Source organism: Diabrotica virgifera, chromosome 3, assembly GCF_917563875.1.
Source record: "Diabrotica virgifera virgifera chromosome 3, PGI_DIABVI_V3a".
In the NCBI taxonomy this organism is placed as follows: Eukaryota; Metazoa; Arthropoda; class Insecta; order Coleoptera; family Chrysomelidae; genus Diabrotica; species Diabrotica virgifera.
In genome coordinates this window covers 167,539,368-167,549,319 of record NC_065445.1, presented here as the reverse complement: position 1 = coordinate 167,549,319, position 9,952 = coordinate 167,539,368, and the positions used below count along the sequence as shown (strand labels likewise).

Genomic DNA, 9,952 nt, shown 5'->3' with positions numbered 1-9,952 from the left:
CCGTGGTCCAGCCACTCCCGAACTATTTTTAGATCTGTATCTTCCTTTTGTTCAGCCTGAAGGTTTTCTAGAGTTTCTTCGTCATTTCTATCCTCTATGGTTCTCAACTGTAGAATCTGGCCATCTCGTTCTTCTTGGCGGTCGCAGAATCGACAGTTCCTCCCGTTGCATGGTCTTCTCGAGAGACCGTCGGCATTCCCATGACTTCTTCCCGCTCTGTGACGAATTTCAAAATCATAAGTCTGTAGTTTCTCCAGCCACCGAGCTATCTGACCTTCAGGTGTCTTGAAATTGAGAAGCCATTGCAAGGCAGAATGATCGGTTCTTATCAAGAATTTTCTGCCATAGAGGAACGAATGGTAGTGTTCTACTGCTTTGACGACTGCCAATAACTCCTTTCTGGTGACACAGTAGTTTCTTTCTGCTTTTCCCAAAGTTTTGCTGAAGTATCCTATGACGCGTTCCTCGCCCTCTTGTACTTGGGAAAGCACCGCCCCGATACCATTTTGAGAAGCATCTGTATCAAGCACGAAAAGACCCTGTTCTTTCGGATATGCCAGGATTGGAGCCGTAGTCAATTTATGCTTGAGTGTGGTGAAGGCAAGCTGGCACTCTGGTGTCCAGTCAAATGACAGTTTTCTCTCAGTCAGATTATGGAGAGGTTTGGCAATCTTACCAAAATCTTTCACGAAGCGACGATAGTAACTGCAAAGACCAAGGAAGCTTCGGATATCGTGTTTCTTTCTTGGTGTGGGCCATTCCTGTACTGCTTTTATTTTCGCCTGATCTGCTGCAATTCCTGAGGATGAAATTACATGTCCAAGGAAACTAACTTTTTCTTGGAAGAGCTCGCACTTTTTGGCATTTACTTGTAGGTGAGCGTTCCTTAGTCTGGTGAAAACTTCTTTCAAATTGGCAAGATGTTCGTCGAAATCTTTTCCGATGACCATAATGTCGTCGAGGTATACCAGACAGATTTTCCATGTAAGTCCTCTAAGTACTAGCTCCATTAAACGTTCAAACGTGGCAGGTGCATTACACAATCCGAATGGCATCACTTTGAATTAGTAGAGCCCATTTCCAGCAGAAAATGCGGTCTTCTCTCTGTCTTCAGGGTGTACTGCAACTTGCCAATAACCGCTTTTGAGGTCCATAGTGGAAAACCATTTCGACTCAGCCAAGGCACTAAGTGTATCATCAATACGGGGTAGTGGATAGCTGTCCTTCTTGGTAACGCTATTCAGCCTCCTGTAGTCGACACAGAACCGCGTTGAGCCATCTTTCTTGGTTACCAACACCACTGGAGAAGACCAGGGGCTACTCGACTCTTCGATGACATTCTCCTTTCGCATATCTTCAAGGATGGCAAAAGCTTCTTTTTGTTTTGCAAATGGAAGACGTCTTGGTGCCTGTCTTATGGGCTTGGAGTTGTCAGTGTTAATCCGATGTTGGACTAAGTCAGTGCGGCCAGTTATTTCTCCTTTAAAGAATATGTCACTTTCGTTGTTGATGAACTCTTCTGCTTTTTGGTATTCATCTTCAGATAGATGTCCCCATGACTTCTTAAGATTTTCCAAAATTTCAGTGGAGAGTTGGTGTGTACTGCTAGCTGTTGGCACGTTTTCTTCTATTCTGGTCACTCTTACAACTGGCTCGCATATTCCAAGCACTTGGCCCTTTTTGAAAGTAATTTTATTGCCATTCAGGTTGGCCACCCTTACTGGAACGGTCTGCTTATCCCCATCTACCAAACATCTGGCCACAATGACGCCCTCGTGAATCTGCTCGTCTGGTTCTAATAACATGGCTCCCAAGCCACCAGATGCATCAATTTGTGCAACCACTATCTTTTCACTGTTAGGAGGGATCTTCGTGTCTTTTGCTACTAACATCTTTAGCCCATTGTGCTGCTTTCTGGAGGATGACAGTAGAATTTCTTCATTGCCGACGACTAAGGTCCTGTGTCTGACATCTACAATAAACCCATGTTCGGACATAATGTCGACACCTAGGATGAACTCGTCTACGATGTCGGCTACTAGGACCACTACTTCTATCTCGATGTGTCCCAGCTCGATTTTTACGCAACTGTCCCCATAAACAGTAATGTTTTCGCCTGTCGCTGTCTCTAGTATGGGAGATTTCGATATTATTCGTGTAGATGACTGGTCCAGTAAACGTTTACTCATAACTGACCTAGTTGCCCCAGTATCGATGGTAAAACTGCATCTGTCGCCATTGAGAAGTCCATCGGCAACTAAGCTGTCACTACTTCGTCTTATTGTGGATATTGAGAATCTGGGAGCTTGGGACAGGTCAGCCAACGTGCGCCCCTTGACGTTGACTTCTTTTAGTTTTCCGAATTGCGTTGATATTGTGGAGCTTGCCTACTGTCCTCTGATCTTGTACGTTGTCTGCAATCACGTTGAAGGTGGCCTATCAATCCACAAAAATAACACTTTGGGCACCCCTGACGTTTTTGCTTCAAAGATTCAGCTATTGGGCCAAGATATTTCTCGAATTGGGCGGCCAACACCTGGGACAACGTATTTAGATCGCCTTCTTCCACTTCAGCAACACCTCTTATTTGATGGACTTTGCGTTGATGGCGGGACACATTCTTCACGGCTTCGTACTCCAATGCTGCGACAATAGCGTCCTTCAATATTTGGTAGCGTCCTCTTCCTAGTCGTAATGTTTGCTGGAGGTCTACATCTCGCAGGCCATCAAGGAAACATTGGATGGTAAACTGGTGTAGAAACTCTTCAGGGGCTTCGGGCCAAGCGAGTCGTGCCATCTTTTCTACTTCTGCTCCGTATTCTTCTTGCACAGATTCGTTGGAGCCTTGGATACGCACTTTTAGTTGGCTCTGGTATACTTGCTTCAAATATTGGCTGCCGTATCTTAGTTCTAGAGCCGATACGACAGTCTCATATTTCTTTTGTGCGTCCTCTGGAATGTTTTGGAGGATTTCTACAGCCTTACCTCGAAGTGCTAATATGAGAGCAGTTGCCTTCTGTTCATTTGTCCATCCATTATTCTGTGCAGCAGCTTCGAATTGTCTTCTATACACTGGCCAGGATATCTCGCCGTCAAATGTAGGAGGCTTAATTATTCCGTTGACAGGGGAACAAATCACTTCTGGTTTACCTTCAACTCTCAGTTTCTGGGACTTTTCAACCTCTAGGCGGATATTCTCAAGAGTTCTCGTTACCTCATCGTGCCTTTTTTCTACTAGGCCTCTTGTTACTTCAATCTTTTTAATCATGTCTTCTTTTGTCTCTTCGATTTCTTTTTTCATATCTTCTTTTGTCTCTGCGATTTCTTTTTTCATATATTCTTTTGTCTCTTCGATTTCTTTTTTCATATCTTCTGTACTCACTTTTGAAGTCTCTATTTTTGAGATAAGTGTCACGAGCAACTCTCTGTCTTCTAGACGACGTAAATTTTCTGTTTCTTTTTCTTCCTGCCGACGTTTGTCTTCATTTTCTTTTTCTTCCTGCCGACGTTTTTCCATGGCGGCAATCATGTCTCTAATTTCTTCCATCGTCTCGCTTCTTGTTTTCACCATATAAATTCTCTTAATCCCACTTTACTTCTGACACCAATTGTTGCAATTCTAGATGGGTTCAGGGATAAAGAGAATTGTTACTCTGTTTTAACAAGTTTATTAAAATTCCTAATAAACTAAAGTACAAAAATAAGTCCTCCAAAATTCAAACGTGACAAAAACAATTATTATGACAAAACTTCTAAATTGACAAATATATCTGTCAGATTCCTTATTAGTCTGACTTACTCCATCTACTTACACCTGTGCTAGGTGATTTATAACAATATATATATATATATATATATATATATATATATATATATATATATATATATATATATATATATATATATATATAAACAAATGAAATAGAGAATGCGGAAAAATCCCCTTACGAACAATTCACACATCCACTACTTCGGGCTGGGAAAAATTTTTTGAATAGAATCGAAGATCCAAACACCAGCTCTTAAAAATGTGTTTCGCCCTCTTCAACCTCTATGGGGTTGAAAAAAAAAAAATTTTCCCAGCCCGAAGTAGTGGATGTGTGAATTGTTCGTAAGGGGATTTTTCCGCATTCTCTATTTCATTTGTTTGTTTTCGTACGAGTGGTCGTCCAAACCAGTACCTGTGGATCTTTTGATCACTGAGTGTGTTTCAAAGATCTACATCTTTTGTTTGTTTATATATATATATATATATATATATATATATATATATATATATATATATATATATATAAATATATATATACATATTAACCAGCAATAGGAAGCCAAAATGTGAACATTCTACGGCTTATTCACAGCCCTCCAGCCTTTTCGAAGCCCGATTTTGGGCTTCGTATGGTTTTCTTGTCGTTACTAGACTTACAGGGGGAAGGGGAAGGAGCTGGTCGAACACACACATGTATTGGGGGGCTACTAATAGCTTGCCGTCTTTAAGTTGCCCAAAGTTAGCATATATAATGAGTAAATACTAGAAAACCTGCAATTTTTCGGGCTTCATAATGATGGAATTTATATCTATATATACACCATTTAGTGCAAGCTTTTGCCGCGGAGTCGCTGTTGTAGTCGGTGTATATGTTTTTATACAGATTTATGTTGTAAGCATTTTACGAAGCCCTAAAAAAGGCAACATCGCAATATCATATGTTTTAAATTTTCATCTTAAAGATAACAAATCTGTGATTATACATTGTGTTTGATTGAATACGTTGTGCGGGCCTTACGCGTCCCCAATGAAGCGTTCGCAATGAATAGTAGCAATGGTAAATGAATGTCATGAAGATGAAATCAGGACAAATGGAAGTGAGGTGAGTATATTTTTTAAATAGATAAATTCAATAAATTTCACATAAACCACCCCTATGACTCCGCTTTACAGTCGAAATTTATAATTAATTACATCTCATAGCCCAACTAATTTAAGTATACCTGCATAACTATTGCAAAATTTGCTACCACAGTTTAAGTGAAAATCAGACTGGTTAACTCGACAAGATTAAATCCACAGGTTTTAAAACTACTTTTTCTAAGATCGATTCATGGATTTATATCACAGTACTTGCACATATTTATACAAACAAGTACTATTTTTAAAAGGATAACAAATATAGGTCCTATTTTGTGTTGTAGAGGCTGGTAAAATCCGAATTGGACAAGCTTTGTTGGAGAAGGTCCCCGTTTTCTTTCAAATTTATGACAGTAGAATAGAAAAATTATATTAAAAATTCAAAAATATTTCATTTGCTTTTTTTATATCAAGATTAATGTAATTAGAGATCGTAAACAGAATATTTTAGTTAGGTCAACCGGAGGATAAACTCACTTAAACATGAGGTTTCAGATTAATGTGTAGGAGTGCTAACATAAGTGCACTTAAGTTAAAAGTTAAGCTAATTTTTTATATTTACTTCATAAATGTACATATCTTTTGAAGAAAACACCCGAAACATACCCGAATCTTCATCGATGTTTTTGAAAATAAGTTGAAAATATTTGTAATTGAATTCTTTCAAAAATAAGTGAAAATTAAGCACTATCGTTTTATTTTTTTTTCAGTCATATAGTTTTGACAAATTTGACTTTTTAATTTATTTTTTGATGTAGCGGCTAAAAAGCTAAAAATCTGGACGATTTGCATGATCAACATCTTCATTACAAAATAGAAACTAGCTTTTAACTATAAAACGTATGTTTTTACAACTATAATTATTATTATGGCTCAAGCACCCAATCTGGTTCAATTAAACTAATGGCATTTCTGGAATCAACAAATGATTTTATTTTAAGGCAAGCAGTTTTAAAATCTCTTTTTCTAGTTCTTTAAAACCAGTGTAATAAAAAATATATTAACTAAGCGCGGACCACTGGCTTATGCAAGGTATTTGCGGTTTTTTTTATTTATTTAAGGGTTATTGTTTATCGAAAAATAAACTTTCTTGTCTGTAGCTGTAGCAAATTCTTTTTTCATTTTTGAGATCCGAAAATAACAAGTTTTTTGTAAATATAATGTATTAGAATATTCGAATAAAATTCGGTATGCATTTGTTGCGCAAGCCTCTGTTCTAGCCGGTATATAAACCGGATATATTACCCAGACCCATATATATGCTGTACGCACTTTACGAAGCCCTAAATCTGTTACGTAGTAACACAACATGTTTTCATTTTTCTCGATAAATATCTTAGATCATTTGTTTAATGTCACCTTCTAATGAATAGGTTGTGCCGGCATAACGAGATGAAGCGATCTCAAAGAATGGTAGCGATGGCCAAAATAAATGCCAATCAAAACGGCAATAATGAAAATGAGGTACGGACATTTTTTTAGAATTGATCAAAAATTCACTACGTGTGAAATATTCACTGTGAACAAAATCTTAAATTTACTATTATGTTAATATTAAAAAAATAAACGGTGAAATGGTAAACTGGTAATGAGATTTTATATAAGTAAGTAGTTGCTAGTAGCAACTAGGCATCTTGTTAATATATAATTTTTATTTCAATTATTTAAAAAATCAAAACAAATAATTAAACGTCTTCTATAAATACATTAGTTAATATTGACAATTTAATTAAATAAATTAATTACTATTTTTATCTATGAATATAATGCAAACAGAAAATTGCAATAAATTAAAAATACAATAAGAATAAGGTTTATTTTTCTATTTTATAATTATATTTGAAGACACAAGTTCATGAAGGGTGTATGTGACAATTTTTTCAAAATATGTTTTTTATGTTAAAGTACGTTGTTCGAACCTAGAGATCTTTCAAACAAGTCAAACACGTTTTAAAATTAATATTTTCTAGAGTGTAAAGGATCTATGTACACAGTAAATTTTTAAATGTAAGTGCATAAAGGACCTATGTACACAATGTACATATATACAGTGATGAGCGCGCTAATATCCGGCAAAATAGCGCAAAAAATGGACAATACTAAATTGTGAGATAAAAAAAAATAAAACTAGTCGAGCTGGGATATTTAGCGATATTAACCTATACATTTACATTGTATTGATTGTTTCCCACCTTTACACGTATCAGAGGAGTATGTCAACTAAAACTGTAACTGTGACAGTGGCATTTCTCAAACTCGTCCGATACGTTTAAAGGTGGGAAACAATCAATATAATTTCCTTGTGGCATTTTTATGATTAATTATTTATATGGGAGATTATATTACTTGGAAGTCAATAGAAATAAAATACCAAGATTGGTAAGTCAATAATATCGAGCTAGTACATATTTTATATTTTAGTACATATTACTTATATATCTAGTATTATTAATATATTTATAATTTAAACCTGTTACAAGTCAGAATTTGGTATTATTTTTTGAGAGTAAATTAAATGTAAGACCAAATACTTACGATGTCGGGATAGTATCACAAGGTTTTTTCCTGGTTTTCCCTTGTGATTTACTATGAAGTCTCTAACGCGAGAATTTTACTGTCGTTGCATTTGGTTGTCTTTTTAAAGACAGATCACATGCTATAATTTTTTTGTGACGGATGTTCTTGAGTTAGGGTTGATTTCATGTAATCGAATGAACTATCTTTCAGTAAGTCGTCCCAGGAACGCAACTCATAAATATTGGCAATATCATTTTAAAGTCTTTCTTCTACTTTAAAATGTATAATATATGTATGACATGCCAATATAAATGAGTCAGATTAAATAAATTATTAGAAGAATTTTTTTTTTTGCTTAGCAACAACACTTTTGTTTATTCTAGTAATATTTTGTATTTTGACAACGGCACCCGATTTGGGCGTCGAAACGTTAATAAAATAATTTTTTTCATTTTAATTGTGGCTTATTTCCCATATAAATAATTAATCAATATAATGTCAATCTATAAGTTACTATCGCTAAATTTAACACCTCCATTAGTGTTCGTCTCTTTTTATCTCACAACTTAATATGTTTTTCATCTTTTGCGCTATTTTGCCGGTTAAAAGTACGCCCATCACTGTATAAAAATATATAATAAATTATTATTTTAAATATTTTTAACAAATATATTAGTTTTAGGACTACATATTCTATAAATTTAGTATATTTTGATCTTATAGTAAAAAAATTCTAGTATAAAAATTTTAACATCATTTTTCTCAATAACTTAAAAGTGTGACATAGACCCTTCATGCACTTGTGTCTTCATTTATTTTGATATAGTTATTTAAACACTTTAAAAAGCTATAATGGAGTTTCCCCAAGAAGTGCATCATTTTTTGGTTATTTCACGTTGAAATATTCGCTTTGACATTTGACGAATATGAACCAATTTTTCATTACCTACAACTTTGCTTCTACTGGGTCTAGAGTCTAGAGAGTTCATACTTTCATAGACCATTTTTTTCAATTATTTATAAGCTATATTTTTACTAAGAATGTTTTTTCGATAAAATACTTCATTTTTAAGTTATTTGCAAAAAACCGTCTAAAAATGTTTTTTTTTTTTGTTGAACAGTGAACATATTGTTTTCTCGCACATAACTCGAAAAGTATTACCTTCGTGAAAAAATGCTATAGAATAGAACAAAAGTTACTTATAATTAGTCAGTTTATCCATTTCTGGACTTACGTATATTTTTCACCCCCGAGAAGAGGTGAAACTCACCCACAGGTCAAAAGCACACATTGGCACAATATACAAAGGAAGTGCTATTTAATATGTTCACAATATACAAGGTGTTTTATAAAATAAGTAAACGATTGTTACAATAAAAGTAAAACTCGACAGATTTTTTGAATTATTTTTCGAAATAAAATAATGTTGATGAACACACTATAAAAAACATGTAGAACTATAATCAATTTTTTTGTAGAAAAGAAAAGTAACGCTGGGCGTGAACGGTGGTCTAAGGCAGAAAAGTCACTAGTATGTGATTATTTTAAGGATCATATTCAGAAGAAAATTGCGTCCAAAACAGGCGAGTGTGCAGAATGGATCCCTAAATATAAGGACTTTCCAAAGAATAAAGACTGGCTGAAAATAAAGACTTATGTCTAATACTAAAGTGTATAATACTTTTAGAGCAAAATGACCCATTTTACCATTTTTCATTTTAAATTAGAAATGTTTATTAGTTTAACCGAATGCATTTTTCTTTAATAGTTATGTAATAAGATATTTTACTTTTTCTTTAGTTTATTTCTATTTTTACACACATGTTTGTTCTACCGAATATAACCTTTTTTTTTAATAAGATGTGTTAAATTAATAAACCATTTTATCACATTTTCAGACTTTTCAATATGCATTTGATCCTATTACCAGTCGTTCCCAAACTTTTTGTTTCTCATGGCTTTACAGATTAATCCATTGAAGTTAATCACAAATAATACAAATTAACATTGGGAGTGAGTTTGTTGACCATTAAGAAGATGGGTATTATTTTTGGCTGCAATGCTCTTCAAATGGGAATTCATTTTTTTTCGAATCCTGAAAAAACTAATAAGTATTTTTGAAAAATTTAAACGCAGAATGAAAGATTACGTTATTAGCGAGGGCAGAAAGTCCCTGAGAACTTCTATAATGTTTATTTTAATAAGTTACAGGGGTGAAAAACTAAGAGAAAATTTAGTGTGATTTTTAATTTCAAATATCTCATTCAAAATAAACTTTTTATTTATTCTAAGGGACTTTCGGCCCTCGGCAATAATTCCGTCTTTCATTCTGCGTTTAAATTTTTCAAAAATATTTATTGGTTTTTTCAGGATTCGAAAAAAATAAACGCAATGTCCGTGGTAATATTTTCCAAATCTATCTTTGTCTTACAACGCACTCAGTCGAATAGAATATTGTCAGCATATTGTTAGTCAGACAGCGACAATCAGTGACAATTTTAAATATTTGACATGGCATCAGGAAT

The 9,952-nt window shown here is 34.5% G+C and overlaps 1 long non-coding RNA gene across 1 annotated transcript; it reads left to right on the top strand.

Annotated features, from left to right (window-relative positions):
• Positions 1–4,688: 4,688 nt before the first annotated feature.
• LOC126881380 (uncharacterized) lies at positions 4,689–9,318 on the top strand. Its single transcript, XR_007696828.1, has 2 exons — positions 4,689–4,871; positions 8,906–9,318. It is a non-coding gene; the product is annotated as an uncharacterized LOC126881380 (long non-coding RNA).
• The last annotated feature ends 634 nt before the right edge of the window (positions 9,319–9,952 follow it).